Raw genomic sequence first — 20500 nt, forward strand, 5'->3', positions numbered from 1 at the left:
CTCCCCATTCATTGTATTTTGAGCCTAGGCGCCTGACTCCAGCTTTGTGAACCACAGTATGCTCCTATGATTTTCTAGGCATCTCAAAGTTAGATGTGGCGACTCTCAGAGTCACGACAACACCTACGTCCTTTTGTGATCCAGACCCAAATCCCTCCAGGGGAGCTGAAGTGGCTGAAGGACAATTGCATACAGTCAACAGCCACCTCTTGCTCTTAAAACGTTGCTGGTTAATATATGAATTGCATAGATGAAGCTGTGTACAAAGACTGAAGTAGAAGCCATGGGGGGGAAAATGGCTTGAAAGAGCCCATGGAGAATTTAGACATTTTTAGAATCACAGAAGATTAGGGTTGAAAGAGACCTCAGGAGGTCATCTAGTCCAACCCCCTTCTCAAAGCAGGACCAGCCCCACAAGGACCCACAAAAGTCAGAAGTGGAGATGGAGGTTACTACAGGGCAGGGCGGCACTCCACAAATAAGATGTAAAAAGAACAAGCTTATGAGCTTAGGCATTGGACAATTGTGAATATGGAATGGGAGGGAGTGTAGCTGTGCAAACAACAGGTTTTTGGTTTACTGACCATTTCAAAAAGTTGAAACACTTTAGTTTCATGTTAGAATGAAAACAAAAAGTTTGAAAAAAATTCATTTAAGGTCAAACTAAACATTTTGACAAACTTTTCATTTAACCATTTTTAATGCTTTGGAATTGTTTAAAATTTAAAAAAAAGTTGAACTGAAAAGTTGTTTCAAACTAAAAAATAAAAATGTTGACGCCAAATGTTTTGGTGTTTTTCAGATTTTTTTTTTAAACCAAATAATTTGATGAAACTGACGCAAGTTCATGAAACATTGCAGTGCTGCTGAATCTGCCTTTTTTTCTGGAAAAAAGTTTCAGATGAAAAATTTCACCCACCTCTAGGATGAAGGCTTTAGAAGGAAAGGTGAGGAGCTGTTTTCAGCATGCTGCACTAGATCTGTCCGTGGGACACCCAGGATGTTGCAATGCAAAGAAAACCAGGAAGCCCTCAGACAAAGAAAGGCTCCATTCCCTCTGAAGAAGTAAGGGGAATAGCAGGATTGTAGCAGCAAGGAAGTTGTTGTGGGCATTGCTAACTCCAGTGAATATACTTCCTGTTGTCCAGTCAATTATCTTGTCTTCCCCCTTATCACTTCCACGTGTCTGGGCGAGTGGCCGATTCCATGCACACAACTCCCATTGGCTTTGGGAGGAGCTCTGCATACAGCTCCTCCCTCAGCTGCGCTGTAATCACCTTGGAACTTAACAATGCATTGCACTCATCGTCCCATTGCGAATCCCAGAACTGAATCTACACCACTAAGGTGCTGCGGTGACATAGCAATGACTCGAGTTAATTTTATTGCACAAATATGCTAACGATTTTTAAATATATGTGGAATTAAGGCATATGGTATGATATAAAAATCCTCTATCATATGAGTTACAGCAATTTCATGGGGAGAATGTTACATGTTTTAAAAACACTGCAACAGATTTTAATATAAAATCTCCGTTGCCTAGTATAATATCATTTCAGTGTAGCAGTTACTGTTTTAATTTTAATATACATATATTTACGCCACAGATTGATGGCACATCTGAGAATTCCCTATTATGAATTCCTTTCTTATGGTGACAATATGCTACATATCTTAATAAAAAGTGCCACAGTTGTATCTTGGATTGTACAATATGATTTCGTTATTGACTTTTTTGTGATGAGATGCTAAATATTTTTGCTTATTTACCTCAGATCTATAAGGAAGGTGGAATGCAGTGTATCAACGTTCAGTGTAGAGATTATATTATGAGCCTCAGTCTTTTAACTGGTGAGATGATCAACAACAGCAAACTTCAATCAAAAATACATCAATTCATCTCTGCTTTTCAGCTTCTCTCCTTTTTGTCATTTCAGTTTTTTGGTAAATAGCTGTCACATAGATGGATACTACTGCTGTATATAAATTAGTTCTGTAATAAAAAGTGAAAGAATTGTCAGCACATGCTTATTGACCAAAACCCACACAACTTGATTAAGAAGCAGATATGATTGTAACGACATAGCAATTATTTAGAGCCCTTTTGATTTCAATAGGTTTTGGATTAGACCTATACACAAAATGACCTACAAAGAACAACAAAGCTTTTAAAAAACAAATGTTGAAAAACCTGGACATTGGAAGTTTAGGTAATAATAAAAAAATCTTGGTGAAACCTTACCCAGAAAAATCTTCCCTCTGGGCCCTTGCACTGCTACTGACTACTGTCCAACCAAGTTGTATAGAAGTGTTTGCTAAACACTGCCGTGTCTCTCTAGCTCAGCCGGTCATCCTGTTTCTTTGGCTATGGGCTGTATAGCTCTAATATGAGCTGGCTGGTCCATAAGATTTAAGTGATCTGTAGGTTCAGGAGCTACTCAGATGGCATGGTCTGTGACAGTGTACAGGGCTGTTTGATGTGAGAGGGGAACGCATAAAAAATATGTTTTCACTTTTTCAGACCCTACGTGCCTGTCAGCTAATGTCCCACTTGACCCAGGGTGGACAGAGCAGAGTTTAAGGTTCTTGATGGAAAAGTTTCAAATCATGTTGAAAAACCTGGGGAAAGTGAGACGTCCGAAATGAAAGAAAACCTGTGCGTTTCCTTTCGACATTTTTCACAGAATCCCCTCCAACATTGTGACCCAGTCTGGTTCTGCTGCTGGGCAGGCTGAGCAGGGCTCAGGGTCCCCAGCTGAGGGAGGCAGCTGAGCTGAGACAAGACAGCTGGCACAGGTGACAAGACAGGAGTTAGAGAACACGGTTCCAAGGACATTGACTGCCCATGAGTGAGTCTCATCAGGCCCGAAGATAACAGTTTTATGCTCAGTTTCAAGAGGCCTCTTGGGCCTGAGCCAGATGTGGCAGCTGGCCTCTCTCTCCTGTGGCCTGAGTAAGGCTACGGTGCAGATGGAGACGCACTGCTTGGGCTCTGACTCAGCCCGCCCTTGGGCCCTTTCTCTCCTCTGTAAAGCATAAAAATCACAGCAGGAAGAATTCCCCTGACTGGAGAAAGGCTGGCTGTGTTTCTATTGGCCTCTTTTACCCAGAGCCATGGTGTGCCCGGAGTGGCATCTCTGGCTGGAGAGTCAGTTCCTCACCAAGTGGACAGACTGTCTCTTTGCCTGTCTGTTGCCGCAGACGCTACTGTAGGAGCCCACTGAACCTGGCTCCTTCAAGCCCTACAAGGCCTGTGGGCATCCAGCTCCCGTTTCTCCCTGCCTGGTTTTCCAGCTATGGGCGTGAGGCCTGTCCCTGGTGATCAGTTATCCACATCTCATGGCACTGTCACATTTGGCATGAATTGGCCACCTCCCTGGTAGCATGAGCAGATGTAGCAGGAAAGGTGCCATCCTTCTCTCTGGAGGGACATCCCATTCTTGGCCAGTGAAGCTTCTAAGCAAGGAATTGCTCCTCAACCCCAACATTTCCCAGGTATTCAGTGGCAGTGCCCTCTACACAGCTGCATTTGACTCAAGGTCATGACCTTTCCTCTCTGATGCAGACATTGCCAGAGACACCTCACCCTTCTGTGTCCTCCAGATTTGAGTAGTCCAATTTACCTTATATGGAGCATCCCTTGGGGATCACTCAGGGCATGGCTACACTACAAAATGAAGTTGACCTAAGCTCTGTCGGCATACAGCCACAAAATTAATTACATTGCTTGTGTGTCTCCACGCTTGCTCCTTGTGTCAGCGGTGCACAGCCTCACCAGGAGCGCTTTCACCGATTGTACTGTCAGTATGGGAAGGTTCCTGAAAGCCAGTAACAGTTGACGTAATCAACACCATGCCTACACTGACACTGTGTCGAACTAACTGCATCAACCTAGGCTCTGCGCTGCTCCTGGAGGTGGAGTTATTAAATCAGCATAGCCGGGCAGTTACATCAGCAGGAACAAAATTTGAGTGTAGATGCTTCAATAGTTAGGTTGACGTAGGCTGCCTTGCGTCAACCTAACTCTGTGGTGTGGACCAGGCCTCAGAAGTTCTGGCTTGACCTGATCATGGCTGCTCACTGGCTGTTAGGCTATTCCTCTGACTATTAGGGCTACTGCACTATTAATGGTGTAACCTGCCTGCGGAGGCTGCCAGCTCCTGGGGTGCCAGACTGAGCCTCTCGGGAGTCCTACCCAATGGGCTACAGCACTACTGGCTCCCAGGGTTCTCTGACCCCATTTCCCAGCATGCTTGGCATTAGGGTGGGGCCGAAGTGACTTCTCTGCCACCTCCACCCATTTGGCTCCAATCTCTCCTGCCTCGATTACAGTTTTGGGTTTTCCATCTAGGATGTATCTTTCTATTTCCTCAGGAACACCCTCTAAGAACTGTTCCATTTGCATTAGGAAGGGCAAATCTACTGGAGACTTAACACTTGTTCCTGATATCCAGGCATCCCAATGTTTCCCAATGTGGTAGGCATGTCGGGTAAATGACACGTCTGGTTTCCACCTTAGGGCTCTGAATCGCCGACAGGAATGCTCGGGTGTTAGCCCCATTCTGACTCTCGCCTTGGTTTTAAACAGTTCATACTCGTTCATGTGGTCCTTAGGCATTTCAGTTGCCACCTCAGCTAAGGGTCCACTGAGCTGGGGCCTCAGCTCTACCATAAATTGGTCTGTAGATATGCTGTACCCAAGGCAGGCCCTTTCAAAGTTTTCTAAGAAGGCCTCGGTATCATCACCTGCCTTGTAGGTGGGGAACTTTTTGGGATGGGAAGTGGTACCTGGAGAAGGATTGCTAGGATTTGTTGGTATATTCTGCGGAGCCCTTGCCTTCTCCATCTCCAGTTCATGTTTCCTCTCTTTTTCCTCCGCCTCCAGTTCTTTTTCCTTTGCCTCCATAGCTCTCCTGAGAGCAGTCGCTTGGTGTTGTTCTGCCTCTTTCGCTGCCTCCATTTCTTTGTCCTTTGCCTCCATTTCCATCTGCAGGAGTTCTATATGTCTTTCATGTTCCTTTTGTTTTTCCTGAGCCTCAAATCTCGCTAATTCCAGCTTTTGTTGAGCCGTGGAGTCTGTCATCCTAACCTCTCTGTTTTTAACTAACTTTACACCCGAGTTAGACAGAAAACAAAAACAAAACAAAAAAGATTTGGCTTGTAAAATTTTGCTGTGCTGAATATGATACCTATATTCTCTGATAGTGATTGTCAGCGTACAGAGAAATCCTAGAACAAAACCCTAACACCTTTGTCTCCAGGCAAATAGGCAGAAAACCCCTCTAGTTACTTTTAGGTAAAAAAAAACTTCAGGTCTGTGAAGACTTGTGAATGTCCCTGCAGGAGGTTAACTACGCTGCCTTTAGGTAGAGAAAACTGCAATTCACAAAAAATAATTCTCTTTTGTCTCTGCTCTGGCCCCAAAGCAAAGCAAAAAAAACTTCCAACTATTTCCAGTTGGAGACCTGCTTTCTAGCAGCCCAAAGGATTTTAAAAATTTCCTTTTAAAATCTGTTTTTCTGGTTCAAAAAATCTCAAATTGATCTCAAAATGATTTCGAGTTAATCCCACCTCTCTGCCACCATGTCAAAGTTCCTTCCGCACTCTGAACTCTAGGGTACAGATGTGGGGACCTGCATGAAAACCTCCTAATCTTACTTTTACCAGCTTAGGTTAAAACTTCCCCAACGTACAAATTAATTTTATCCTTTGTCCCTGGATCTCCACTGCCACCACCAAACTCTAACTGGGTTTACTGGGAAACGTAGTTTGGACACTTCTTTCTCCCCAAAATCCTCCCAACCCTTGCACCCCACTTCCTGGGGAAGGTTTGGTAAAAATCCTCACCAATTTGCATAGGTGACCACAGACCCAAATGCTTGGATCTTAAGAACAATGAAAAAGCATTCAGTTTCTGAAAAGAAGGATTTTAATAGAAGTAAAAAGTAAAAAAGAATCACCTCTGTAAAATCAGGATGGTAAATACTTTACAGGGTAATCAGATTCAAAACATAGAGAATCCCTCTAGGCAAAACCTTAAGTTACAAAAAGACACACAGACAAGAATATTCATTCTATTCAGCACAGCTTAATTTCTCAGTCATTTAAAGAAATCATAATCTAACGCATATCTAGCTAGATTACTTACTAAATTCTAAGACTCCATTCCTGTTCTGTCCCCAGCAAAAGCATCACACAGACAAACACAGACCCTTTGTTTTTCTCCCTCCTCCCAGCTTTTGAAAGTATCTTGTCTCCTCATTGGTCATTGTGGTCAGGTGCCAGCGAGGTTATCCTAGCTTCTTAACCCTTCACAGGTGAAAGGATTTTTCCTCTGGCCAGGAGGGATTTTAAAGCTGTTTACCCTTCCCTTTATATTTATGACAGGATTGTAGACCCCTGGATGATGGAGGTGAGGGGAGGAATACAATCAAGGGGGTGGGAAAGCTAAATGTTTTCCATCCACTTCTACTGTAGATGGCACTGGGTGACTGCTGGTCCCTGAGCTGGTTCTCTGCGAAGTCAGTGGTAGATAGAACTGGTCAGGAATTTTTTGGAAAAAAAAAAAACAAAACAAAACATCTTTTCATCTGAAAATGCTGACAGGCCAAAACCAGAACTGTTCACTGGGAAGGGTCAGTTTTGCCGAATCTCCCAATAGGAAACCAATTGAAAAAAAATAACCTCCCATTTTCTAAACAAAACGTTTCGGTGCAGAATGACTTTTCATTTCAAAATTTTAATTTATTTACAGTCAAATAAATTGAAAAGATTGCAATCGAAATGAAACCTTCTGAAATTATGACTATGAAACATTTTGACAGTCCCACCCTGAATCTTTTCAGATAACCAGTTTGCAAACGGTTTTGAGATTTCAATTTTTTGTCCTGATTCAGGATGGGAAAATTTGTTTGAAATCATGAAAGTTCTTGCACGCCGGAAAGCCACTTCCCACCCAGCTGCAGTCTGTATTGCCTTGCGGAGGCTGCCAGCTCTAAGGAGGAAGGTATGGAGCAGTCGGAGAGAGCCAAGCGCAGTAAATGACCTGAGCTGGATAGTATGAAACTGAAATAATGGAGATCTTGGCAGGGGTGTGTCATACACCCTAGAAAGAGCAGCTGTTTCTGAAGACTGAAAAGTTGTTAACAGGGACAGATTGAGCCTTAGCTGGAAGCTGTGTTTAGAGCAGAGCTGGTAAAAAATAACCTCGTTCTTTCCTACGAACATTTTCAAAGGAGTCATTTTCATTGCACTTTTTTCAGTTGTTGACTGGAAAATTCTAAATAAAAACAAAGCATTCATATGCTTTTGATTCCATTTCCTCCTTTGCTTCGTCTAGGCTGGAGAATTTCATTGTATGCCAACTCCCACTCTTTTGAGTGAGGGGCTTACGGAGAATGTTTTATCTGATGGACTTTCTGATCCACCAGTCCTGCTCTCTGGCACTTGCCTCGCCCCCACTTGGAGTTCTCTGGTTCAACGGGGGGCTCCCAGGAGTGAGCAAGGGTTGGGTACTGCTCCCTGTAAGATGAGGGCTGCACGGCTCTCTCACAATAATGTGCCTAATAGGCAGGCAGCCAGCCCTCCCTTTCTGTATTCACCTCAAGATTGTTTGCTTCCCCCGGTTCTGCACAGGGGAAATAGCACTGCCTCTCCTCCAAGCGTATCAGGAGAGCTTGGCCATATGCTGATCAGTGTTTGACTATAGGGATGTTAAAGGAAATGGTGTTTAAAGGCATTTAATAGTTTCATAGAGTTTAAGGCCAAACGGGACCATTAGATCATCCAGTCTGACCCCCTGTACATCACAGGACATTAAATTTCACCCAGTTACCCCCATGTTGACCCCGATAACTTGGGTTAGACTAAAGCATTTCAGTCCACAAGAGGCTATTGTGTGCCACAGGCAGACACCAGGGGAGACCCAAGTGCCACCAGTGCTTAAGGCTGCTGCAATGACAGGGAACATGCCCAGACGGTCCTAGCAAGGTGATCCACATCCCAGGCTGCAGAGGAAGTAAAAAAAAATTCCAGGGTCCCTGCCAATCTGAGCTGGGGCAGAAATTCCTTCCTGACCCCAAATCTGGAGATCAGTTGGACTCTGAGCACATGAGCAAGACTCAACAGCCAGGCATCTAAGAAAGTGTTCTCTGTACCGCCTCCGAGCACTTGCCCACCTCATTTGATGTCCTGTCTCCAGCTGTGGCCAATCCCTGATGCATCAGAGGAAAGTGAAAAATAATCCCCAGAATACATCTGGCCAGTTGTGCATCAGAGGAAAACATCCTTCCTGACCCCTGCAGGCAACTAGCTAAAGCCCTGAAACATGAGATCTGATTATAGTCTTTGTCTTAATCCAGAGCTGCAAGGTTTATGAGCATGCTGAGGGCACTGTAGAACTTCCTGTGCTCCCCATGGCCCATGAAGGAATGGAATACATAGGGGGATTCATTGATTCACAGACTTCAAGGCCAGAAGGGACCATCCAGCCCCTTTCTTCCCCTGCCTCCCCACTCAGGCCACAGATTTCCTCCCAGAACCTGGATTAAAGTGTATCCTTTAGAAAGATATCTAATCTCTAAGCAAATGGTGAGTCCACCACCACGGCAGTGGGCTGTTCCAATGGTTAACTAGCCTTACTGCTAGGAAATTATTTCAAGGATGGTTTTATCTAGCTTCAACTCCCCACCATTGGATCTTTTTGTGCCTTTGTCTGTAGGATTGAAAAGCTCTCCCACTCTCAGATCTTTTATGCTGTGTGTAAATGCGTAGACACAATGACTGAATTACCAGCTTCTATTCACTAAGCTGAAGAGATTGCTTTCCAGCCCCTGCACAGCTTTTGTGGCCCCTCCTTTGAACACGCTCCAGTATTTCCACATGTTTCTTGAAGTGTGAACCCCAGAACTGGGTACACTGTTCTAGGAGTGATCTTGCCAATACTGCATACAGAGGCACAGTCACTTCTCAACTTCTATTTGATAGTCACCTAGGATCGCATTCAGAAATCTGAATAAACTTTATTTCAAGGTTGTGTTGGGGGGCGGGGGGAGGAAGAGAGACGAGAGGAGTTGTGGCACATTTGGCAAAACATCTAAACAGCTCAAGAGACACATTACTGCTCAGGCCCCCTCTGTGAACCTGCTAAACCAAACAGGGGTAAAGATTATAGGGAAACAGCCTAAAAACATTCATTCAGGGAGAATTTCTGCTCCACATAAAATAATCAGCCAGCCTATATCCTGGTATTCAGGTGCAACCAAATGGCCCAATTTTAGGCCTTATGGCTTAAGATCTACAGATGAATCACAGGGCTAGAGTTCAGAATTCTGGGAGAAATAAGCCTGATTACAAAGCTAAGGGAATTGTTTGCCAAGACAATCTTCCAATAGAAGTCCTACAGCAGAAGGGGGAAATGAGTAGATGGGCTTGCTCAAGATTGCCTAAATCTTGGATCAAAATTGTCTCATGGAATATTGCTGAGCTTGTACTTAAGTCTCAGGATTTGGTTTGTAGGAATTTTATCTCAGTTTGACTTAATCTTCTTAGTAGCCGAGAGTTTTGAGCATGCTCACTAGGATAGATTGACAAGTGGTCTAGCTCTTTTAGTTATCACATTTAACATTGCGGAGACCAAGTTAATATCAGGGGAACCCCTATTTTAAGGCCTTTAGTTTTACTTTTCCAGGTAAGTGTTATTAGCCCTGGATGTTTGTTTGTCCTTCTTGGACTCATTTTAAAAAAGGAGAGTCCATCTGGGCAGAGCTTGAATCTCCCGTTGACTTGCTTAGGGAGCTAAATTTGTTCTTTGGGGAGGAGTTTAACGCCTGATGAGTCCTGGGGACAAGGATTATCTTACTCTCTTCTGTAACTCAGAGAAAGCTTATCCAAAAATTAAAGGAAAAGCTCCTGAGAAATACCCAGGTATCACAGAATCCATTCACCGCTCTCTCCAGCTGCCACCACCGCCTCCTCTGGTGGTCTCTCCCCCCATTAGCCTCTCACTCTGCAGCCCCTTTTGCTCCAGGAGCTGCTGCTTCCTCTTTGTGACTTGGCCTTCCAGCCAGGTCATTATAGTTCCTCCCTTTCCAGGGTATCAGTGTCCCCAGCTGTACACACCACATCCCCAGTGGCTGGTAAGGGAACCCAGGTCTGCTCTCTACTCAGGTGCCAAGCTCAGGAACCCTCTGATCAGCAGTCAAGGACTGCACCATCCTATTCCTTGCTGCTTGTCCCCTAAGCTTTTCCTACCTTTCTAGCTCCCCCTCTCTGGGTTGGCAAGTCCAAACTCCCTCCTTTCACAGAGTAATTGTAGGTTACTTCCCTCTATAGTCCCAAACACACCTCCCACCACCTACATTTTAAGTACAGACTGCTTCCCTACAACCCCCAGCTGCTCTCAGCTCCTGGGCTTTATACAGCTCCCTGCTGTTCCTGTTCACCTGAGCCTGGTCTCTAATTAATCCCTGTTGCCTGGCTCCTCCTCCAGGTGCAGCCTGGGCAGTTAATTGGCCAACCTGCCCCCCCCCCCCCCCCCTTAATCCCTTCAGGTTTTGTCGGGAGTGGACTCCCCACCACACCAGGGTTGTGAATTTTCTGTAATTGTCAGTAGATTCTGATTGGAAGTGTTGAATGCCAGAGGCTGCAATTCTGGGGAGAGCCAGTTTACATTCAACGCACCTCTTGGGTCACTGGGTAGGTTAAATCACAATCCATTTTTATTTGTAAAGTAACAAATAAAGCTTGTAAAGCTTTTAAACCAGATAGCGATCACCCACCTCTTCAGGTGAATTTTGGCTTGTCTGCCATCTCTTTATGGGGGGAAATAGGTTCAGGCATTCCTGAATTTGCAGTTGTAAATTTGAGCTTAGTGAAGCTCAAAATCAAAGAGAAACTTGCATCCAATGACCTGTTTGTTTTGAAGAGCCAGCTACTGGAACTTAAGGCTGCATTGCAGGTCTGTATAATAATCCCTGACATTAACAAAACTCTAGGATGAGCTGGCTGCTAAGAAGGGAGCCTTTTGCCCTGAACAAAATAAAAGTATCTGATACAACTTGGGATGCTTCACTCATAAGAAACAGCTTCCGATTATGGCAAGGTCTGTTAGAAATAATCGTTCATCAGATTCCACTCAAAAGTGAGATCTTTGGGGAAGAGAGTCTAGACGATTGTCAAATAAGAAAAAGATTGATCATCAAACGCCCCTTTTGGAAGGAATCTGGACTTGCTGCTCTAGAGAGAAATTCATTTTTATTTTGGAAATTGGTGGCAATGGGCTATGATAGGGTCAGTGTAAATATTGAAGTTTGTATCCCTAAACATGCTCTTTAAATTATTTCCCAACTACTAACCCTCTGGCCTGGTCTGTCCCAATAGTCTTTTCCTGGAGTAGTCTTCCAGAATGGTCAACACTTTACAGGGAGGAAGTATAAATGTTTCAATAATAAAACTCTGAGTGAAGATTTTATCCCAGCACAAGTCTACAAGGACAATATTAATTGGTGGGCTGCTGTTTTAGCAAAGTTATTTACTAATGTGAACAACACCAGGGTTTTATTTGCAGGATGGTCTCTGGGTATTATTTTCCCTCTTCATACAAAAGATGATAGAAATGACCCAGGGAATTAACAACCAATCAGCCTTTTAAATATGGTCTTTATAATCCATACCAGATACTTCTGTGGAGTTTAGAGGACTGGGCTCTGAACTGAAACCTTTTGGTAGAGGAACAAGCCAGCTTAAGGAATGGTCCCTCAACCATGGATAATTGCTTTATGGTCTCACATCTGATTTATAAATATGGTTCCTCCAAGGGTGGCAATTGTATGTGGTCTTTGTTGATTTGAAATCTGGTTTTGGTTCTGTTAACAGAGCTCATCTTTTGAAAAAACATCTGAGGGCTGGAATAGAGTTTAAGTCACTTTGTCTTCTGAGAGTAGACGTGCAAACTTTATCTGGGGAATAGTAAACTCACCCCCAGACTGGATTTTTCAGAGCACTAAAATGATTTGTGAATTTAAGTCAAAGGTGGCAAATTATTTCAGCCAAAACAAACAAACAAAAAACCCTGAGGGAAAATAATCCCTCAAATGTTGAAAACTTTTTCACATTTTGTATAGGAACCGTTTCAACATTTAATTTAGCAAATGTCATTTTGAAATGACATGGGAAGCACTGTGTTTGACTCACCTGAAATGTTTCCAATTTCCTGTTTCAGTCAGGAAAAAAAGTTTCAGTTTGAAATGAACTTTTTTTTTTTTTTTTTAATTATTTTTCAGTTCAGCCACCAAACAGAAAAACCAGTTATTCACTCAGTTCTCTTTGAGAGCCCTGCTTGGCCAAACAATGGCCAGGGCCAAGGTAAAATGGAAGGCTGAGCTAACTGACCCTAAACCACAAAGGGACTTGGGCATTGCAATGCTGAGTTTTGCAACACGTAACTTTAAGGTCCCTAGAAAAATCGCAGAAATGCTGTGATCCCAAGTTAGACGCCTTGCCTCCCTACCCATTGAATAGCGAGAGGGGGGAGGATGCTAATTATAGGATGTGTGGTAAACCCCACCCCTCTCTGAGAGATAGGTCCCTAAGTCAGGGATCTCTGCTTGCAATTCACTAGTCATGGGAAAACAGGTGTGTCTCGGCCTTACTCTTGTATGGGCCCAATCTGGTAGGTGCTCAGAGGATGACTAGATCCACACAAGATACCTGGGATGGAGAGGCAGAGAAGCAGGCCAGCAGCATCTCCCTTATAACCTTCAGCCCAGTGGTTAGAGCACTCACCCAGCATGTGGAAGTCTCCTGGTTCACATTCCCCCTCTGCCTCATGAGGAGAAGAGATTTGAGCCAGGATCTGGTTACTAGAGCTGTGACAATGTGGAAACTCCCACTGAGCTGAAGATGTTTGCAAACAATTGGATACATATGGTGGAGGTTAACAGAACAGATATGTCTTCTTTGAGCCCATAGGCTCAAGAAATATTTGGAAATTGTGAATAATAATAATAAGCAGAGGAGGGCCCATCCAGGTCTCTGTTTTCAAACAATGCAGTTGGTTCATCGAGAATGGAGGGTCGCTAGCACTGACACACTACAGGTTTTGCCCATGTAGATAGAGCCAGATTGAAGATTTGCCACATTACCTACTTCTATTGCCATTGGAAACTATGTAGCTAGAACCTTACTGCCTCATTGGCTCGAAAACTGGAATATCAGTTAAGCAGAGACAACGCTTTGGGTTTATGGGCAGTTCCCTATTTGCTTGTCAGGAGCAAAAGTAAAAAGAATTGTGTGAAACTAATGCTCTTTAAGGCCTAAATGGATCAGTTTATTCCTAAATTTTATAATTTTATTTTTGTATATTGTTTTACGGGCTGTTTCAAAAGTATAAATTGAATCTAAGTGAAGGGGAGAATCTGCGCTTTTTTATATTACTGATTTTAAAATGTGTATGTGTGTTGCTGAGTATTCTGGCTAATTGCTAAGATGCTCCATTACTCCATTGGATTGACATTGGGTTGACTGAGAAAGAGGAGAAGATCCTTCCTCTCCCTCGCACTCCCCAGGATGAACCTTCACCTCCTTGATCAAGTGGGAAAAAAGTTAAAAAGTGGGAGAAAGTGACTTTTTTCCCCAGTTTCACATGTTTTTTACCCTCCTTCCTCAGTGGGGAAAAAAAGAGAGAAAGGGAGAAATAAAGCCCCAAATCCAAAAAGCTGACATTTTTCAGATTTTAAACATGAAACAAAAATTTTCTATTTAGATGTAAATGGGAAAAAAAGGTTTTGTTTTGTATATATACATACATATATAAACAGCCAAACCAGAATTTCCCATGAACATTTCTGCTATTGACAAAAGTTCATTTCTCAGTGGGAGAATTCTTCACCCAGAAAGTGTCCCGGGGACAGACCAGGGCACAGAAAGGGGTTGTTTTGCCCCCTGCTACTCCTTGCTCCAGGGGAAGTATGTAACTACAGGCCTTCATCGGGCACAGCTTACTTTGCCCTCACACTTACTCAGCACCTGGCAAGATCCTTTCCCCACCCCCTTGTCACCTACCTGCTCTGGGCCCAGTGTCAGGGACACCACCGTTGCCCATCCCCTGTAACCAGCTCCCTGGTGTGTGTGTGGGTGCATACTCCCACTTACTCCCACAGAGCAGGAGGAAAGGGCTGGTAATTGCATGTTGGTGAGGAGCAGAGGGATGGACTGGGAATTTAAGGATGAAATAGGGCAGCCCTTGGGCTAGGGTGGGACGAGGGGTCCCACTCACCCCGCACACATGGGGCAGAGAGCAGGGCGGCCCCTCACTGTCCACCAATCATAAGGAAACTGCAGTAAAGGGGACTTTGCAGAAGTGACCTGATTCGATTTCCAAAAATGGCTGGTGATTCCCTGATAAGAGGATCTGGGAAAATCAATGGGAGCAAAGCCCTGTCATGGATGGAATGGGACTCACAAGCTCATTGGGAATGGTTGTTCCTATGGGTCGACAGATGCTACAAGTGCGTGGAGAGACTAGGGGTTAGTGCTGAGACCAGAGCTGCTCAATGCACTAGTGGCAATCTGAAGGGGGACCTTGTTTTGATTAACAGATAATATCAGCTGTTGTGGGTGTCTCCCAATGCACTGACCTCTCAGGTGGCATCTGACAGGGTCCGTGACGGGGGGCAGCATTCAGAAAAGCAGCACCCCTCCACAGGCAGGAGCGAGCGAGGGGCTGACTGGCACCGCAGACTTGCAGCCAAGGTTACACTGAGGGATGCTGGTGATGCAAAGGGATCTGAAGCATGGGCGGGAAGACCTGTACCACACTTCAAAACTGGGCTTCATAGATGGAAAAATCCACATCTGAACCGACGCAGCTATGCCACCCTATCCTCCAGCGTAGACACACCTATGTCGATGGAACAATGCTTCCATTGATGCCGTAGCAACTGTTGTCTGGGGAGGTGATGTTCCTACACCGACAGACCAACCCCTTCTGACGGTATAAGCTGTGTCGAGCCTACAGCTGCCACATGCTGTCTCCACGGTGTCAACATTCTCGACATAACAAGATGAAACTAGACATAGGAAAATACGAGGTGATATGTCGGGGGACTAATCCGGAACGCAGCAAGCCAATGGGAAGGGGAAGCTGGCAAACTGGGCTGCCACTGCACTGGCCATGCTGGGGAGTAGCAAACTGGAGGCTCACAGTTCAATATAACAGCAAAAAAGTCTGCACAGGTTTGTGCCCAATATCTGGAAGCATCAAGTCAAGAGGGACACTGAGTTCACCAGGAAGATTGGCCATAAACTGCAAGGAAAAAGGAAAAGGAGCAAAACTGAGCAAGGGGCTGGTGGGTGCTGATTTTAAAGCACATTGAACAGGGATGCCAAGAGCTAGCAGAGCACCCTCAGCCAGCTCTGAGTGGGGAGCCAGAGGCTAGGGAGATGGGCAACAATACTGTTCACTTGAACAGTGTAACCTTATCTGAGCCTGTGCACCTAGCCCCCCCGCCGTAAACACAGGCAGGCCCAGGTGAGTCACGGTGACCCATCAGAGCCAGGAAGGGCTGCTGAGTGGAGCAAGGACAGGGTTGTTTTGACTGCAGTGTGGAGTCTAGCTGCAAGCTCATGTGGGCAGCACAGACAGGCTGTTTATGAGATCAGTGAAAGAGGAGTCCTCCCCAGGGAGCAGCCCAGAGCCCCGTGGTCACAGACAAACATCCTGAAGACAGTCCACCATGCCTCTCGCTCCTCTGCCACGCATGGCTGGGGAGCCCCATCTGACTTCTCTCCTCACCAGCCCTTGGCAACTTGATCCAGACCCACCGTGCAGCCACCCCAGCTGGCGGAGGCTCCCCCTCCCGCTCCCCGGCTGACCTTCAAGCTGAGAAGCTCAGGCACCTTTGTGGGGAGGATAGCTGATGTGCTTCTCCGTGAACTCCTGTCGGTGAAAATGTCCCTAGCTGTGGCTCTTGCCTATTTTCCAGCGAGCTGAGTGCAGCTCCACATGCCCTGGGCTGTCCTGAGGCTCACCGAGCTGGCGTCAAGACTCGTCTGGGACCAGCCAGCAGGCTGGTCAGTTGTGTTCTCTGGGCCCCCCGCACGCACTGGGACAGGCTGCTGGATCCTGGCCATGGATGCAGAGAGGGCACATGGAGAGGTGCGATGTTGAGAGCCGGCAAGGCCCAGGGAAGGGGAGGAGCCCCCTGGCAGGAGCCTCACAAAGAGCATCTATATCTCTCCCTCCAGACTTCAGAGTCACCCCCAGAGGACTGTGAGGCCTTTCAGGCCCTCCCCCCCCATCACGATCACCCCTCCCCCCAGGTTCCCTGCATGCGCCCTGTCCTGCTCATACACCCCTTGTACGCTGTGGAGTGAAGCTGCCATCACTTTGTTCCTGCCCGGCTGGCTGCTTGGAAGGCAAAGAGCAGCCCCTGGGCAGGAGGTGCCCTCTGGACCTAGCTCCGCTCTGGCTGGGCCTCCCAGTGCAGTTCCAATGTAAACATGGACCCTGGGCCTGGCTGTCTTTCTTCATTCATTGCACAGAGCAGCTGAGGCAACCTCACAAGGGAGGAGATCAGTGCACCACGAGGTGCACATACCTGGGCCAGGTACCCTCCTTGCCCACAGGTACATGCCCCCTGTCCCTGTCTTGGGCTTGCAGCAGACAGCCCCACTAGCTGTCAGCATCTCAGTGCATGGTGCCTCCTCATACAGGGAAGCCCTAAGTGAGGAATGTTGCCTTATTTAGCCACTCTAGGGTCTGCAGCCTGTCACTAGGATCAGTACTGAGGTACCTGCTCCCACTCCCAGCACTGCACTCTGGGGGCCCATGCTCCTGAGCAAGAGGAACATACTCCTTTCCTATCTGTAAAGTAATTCCCTGGGCCATTCCTAATATCTGATTTGTGTCCATTTATCCTTTTACGTAGGGTCTGTGGGCAGGCCAGTCCTCACCCACAGACAGACCAACAACCTTAAGCATATTCTCACCAGCAACGACACACTGCACTGTAGTAACTCTAACTCAGGAACCAATCCATGCAATAAACCTCGAAGCCAACTCTGCCCACATATCTACACCAGCGACACCATCACAGGACCTAACCAGATCAGCCACACCATCACCGGTTCATTCACCTGCACGTCCACCAATGTAATATACGCCATCATGTGCCAGCAATGCCCCTCGGCTATGTACATCGGCCAAACTGGACAGTCCCTACGTAAAAGGATAAATGGACAAATCAGATATTAGGAATGGCAATATACAAAAACCTGTAGGAGAACACTGCAACCTCCCTGGACACACAAGAGCAGATTTAAAGGTAGCCATCCTGCAGCAAAAAAACTTCAGGACCAGACTTCAAAGAGAAACTGCTGAGCTTCAGTTCATTTGCAAATTTGACGCCATCAGCTCAGGATTAAACAAAGACTGTGACTGGCTAGTCAACTACAAAAGCAGTTTCTCCTCCCTTGGTGTTCACACCTCAACTGCTAGAAGAGGGCCTCATCCTCCCTGATGGAACTAACCTCGTTATCCCTAGCCTGATTCTTGCTTGCATATTTATACCTGCCTCTGGAAATTTCCACTACATGCATCTGATGAAGTGGGGATTCACCCATGAAAGCTTATGCTCCAATACGTCTGTTAGTCTATAAGGTGCCACAGGACTCTTTGCCGCTTTTACAGATCCAGACTAATATGGCTACCCCCTCTGATACTTGACAACTAGATCTAGTTGTTTTTAAAATTTTCTAGTTGGACAAAAATTCCTCTTAGTCGTTGGTTGGAAATTTGAATTGAAATTGAAACATTAATACATTAGCGGAATATTAATTTAAAAGCGTATATATGATTAAAAACCCTCCTACCTGAAAATGCACAATAGGTTTGAAAACCATGAACAAAGCCAATCTGCCTCTCACAGCTGTTGTTTTTGATGACAATGTCAGTGCATTCGTTTTGATAGTTACAAATCATCATTTGAAATTAACAGTACCTCGTCATAAATTCAATTGCTGGTGTTTGATGGTGGTTTCTGATGTTAAAATGTGTGGCCGAGAGTTAGCACCGAATCGCCTTGCCGACAAAAACGTCCAAAATTTGCTTACAGCAACCGGGGCAGCGACAGGAAGCTTAACTCCTCTTTTTTATTGAAATTTCATGAAAGTTTATGCCTATAGAGAAGGAATTAATATAATTTTGTGTTCTTGGCACAACCTCGGCCTTCTCCCGCCTGTAAATTTGAACCACCACCACCCCCCCCCCCATTTCAATTCCTGGGGAAAACACTGCCCTGGGCGATGCGTGTAGGAGCCTCCGATCCCATTAGTCTGTTTGTAAAGCAATGTGGTAGGTGGAGCTTGGCACTAGCCGGCTGGCTGGTTTTTGTTATGGTGATGGTGTTGCTGGCACCTCTGTTCCCTTTCTGGTCTCTCTGAATGAGTCCTAGCTCATCCAGTCTGACAACATCTACATCACAGGCCAGAGAATCTCATCCATTTACCCCTCTACTGAGCCCAATAACTTGTGTTTGGCTACAGCATCTACCAGAAAGGCAGCCGGGCTGGATCTGAAGACATCAGGAGATGGAGGATCCACCACATCCCTTGAGTGTTTGTTCCAATGGTTAATCACTGTTAAAAATGGGGGCCTGATTGCTAATTGGAATTTGCCTGGCTTCAGTTTCCAGCCTTTGGGTCTTGTTCTGCCTGTCAGCCCTTCAGTACCCAGTGTTTTCTCCTCATGAAGGTATCTATACACCGCAATCAAGTCATTTCTCAGTCTTCTTTCTGATCAGCTAAACAGGTCGCGCCCTTTAAGTCTCTCACTCTACCTCAGTTTCTCCAGCCCACAAGTCGTTTGTGCGGCTTTTTTCTGCATTCTTTTAAAAATGTAGAGACCAGAATTGGACACAGAATTTCAGTATTGGTCTCACCACTGCCACATCCTTTTTTTCCAGCATACAGCCCCCATTCTGCAGCGTGGTCTGCAGTCCCTGTGGCATGCACTCCCTTAGATGGTAGGCCTCGAGGCCCTTACCTGTCTGGAGAGCAATTATGCAATTCTCCTACAGCTTGTCTGGGATCTGGGTACCGCAACCCACCCAAGCCAAGCACTTGTTACCACGCAGGTGCAAATGGACACTGGTGTCTCTTCCCTTCGGGAGCATGTCCAACAGCGATCTCACAACAAGAAGGTGTACTCAGCAAAGAGAACAAAGCACTAGAGAAAAGAAGGATGATGCAGCCACAAACAGCCAGCGCACCTGTCTGAACTCCTCCAATCCAACACTCCTCGGTGAGCTAAGTTAGGGCGAGTTACCGGAGCAGAACCCACCCATCTTACAATCTCTTAGCGCACTCCCGAGCTCATGGGACCCAACCTACCTTCCAGAGAGTGTGTCCCAGTCTGCCTGCCCACCCCCCACGCAGGGAAACTCCTCTTTCCCAAAGCCTTGCCTTCCCTGTGTAGGCCTGAAGCCCAGTTGCCACATATCCCAGGGGCCTCTGTTACAGCCATGATGGAGTCACTCTGGTTATCCCCGGTTGACCAGCCAACCCGTCTAAGTCAATGCCCAGGGATGGTTGTTCTGCTCTTCAGCAGCTAGACCCACTCAGCTTTAAAGTCTGACAATCACAGGCCTCGTGGCTGTGGTGGAGGGTTCTGACACTGTCCACTCCACTAACATTGCAACAGCTCCTTCAGGAATGCTACCAGAGCCCATATTCTGGGGTACGCATCCAGAGACACCAGCATCCCCACGTCTGTCACAGTGGTTAAGATGTGGCCATATATGACTCTAACCACGTGGAGCCAGGAGTCTGGGAGCAGTTTCTGCACCATCTCCCCCAGTGCTCCTTCTCCCAGGCAGCTGGTCCAGATGGTTCCTAGCCCCAATGCTTCCTACAAGAAATCTGCTCCAGTGAAGGGCAGCAGGGACGGCCAATGGAAATTGCCTCTTTCCAAGGGCTAGATTTATTGATTAAAATCCCTCCCAGTTATACACGCACACACGCTACTACACACATACCACACACTCACATTCCCACCACACGCACCCCCTGCCCCCTCCCCACTACATACTGCCATACATACCCATGCACACACTGCCCAACACACACGTACACAACTCAATCCCACCTCCACACACTCTGCCACAACCCCCCTCCCCCCCCCCCCCACATGCTTTATATGACATGTCTTGCTTGTTCTGAATCAACTGCACAGGATGGGGCTTATTCTCCCCTGCATGCCCAACGCTTGCATTGCCAGGGAAGCCTTTTCACGGCAGAAGAAAAGAGCAAAGGACAAGGAAGCTCATGGCTACTTAGAAAGACCAGCCTCTACAGCTGGAGGTGGGGTAGGTTCCCCGCACAACCAATATGAACAGACCCAGAGGGTAGTGCAGATTTTCTCTTGAGATATAATAGCACCTCTTCCAGCAGCCCCTCCCTTGTTCACTGGAGTCTGCCCCCCATGATGCTGGTAGAGTAG

This window comes from Chelonia mydas, chromosome 15 (assembly GCF_015237465.2).
Source record: "Chelonia mydas isolate rCheMyd1 chromosome 15, rCheMyd1.pri.v2, whole genome shotgun sequence".
Taxonomy (NCBI): domain Eukaryota; kingdom Metazoa; phylum Chordata; order Testudines; family Cheloniidae; genus Chelonia; species Chelonia mydas.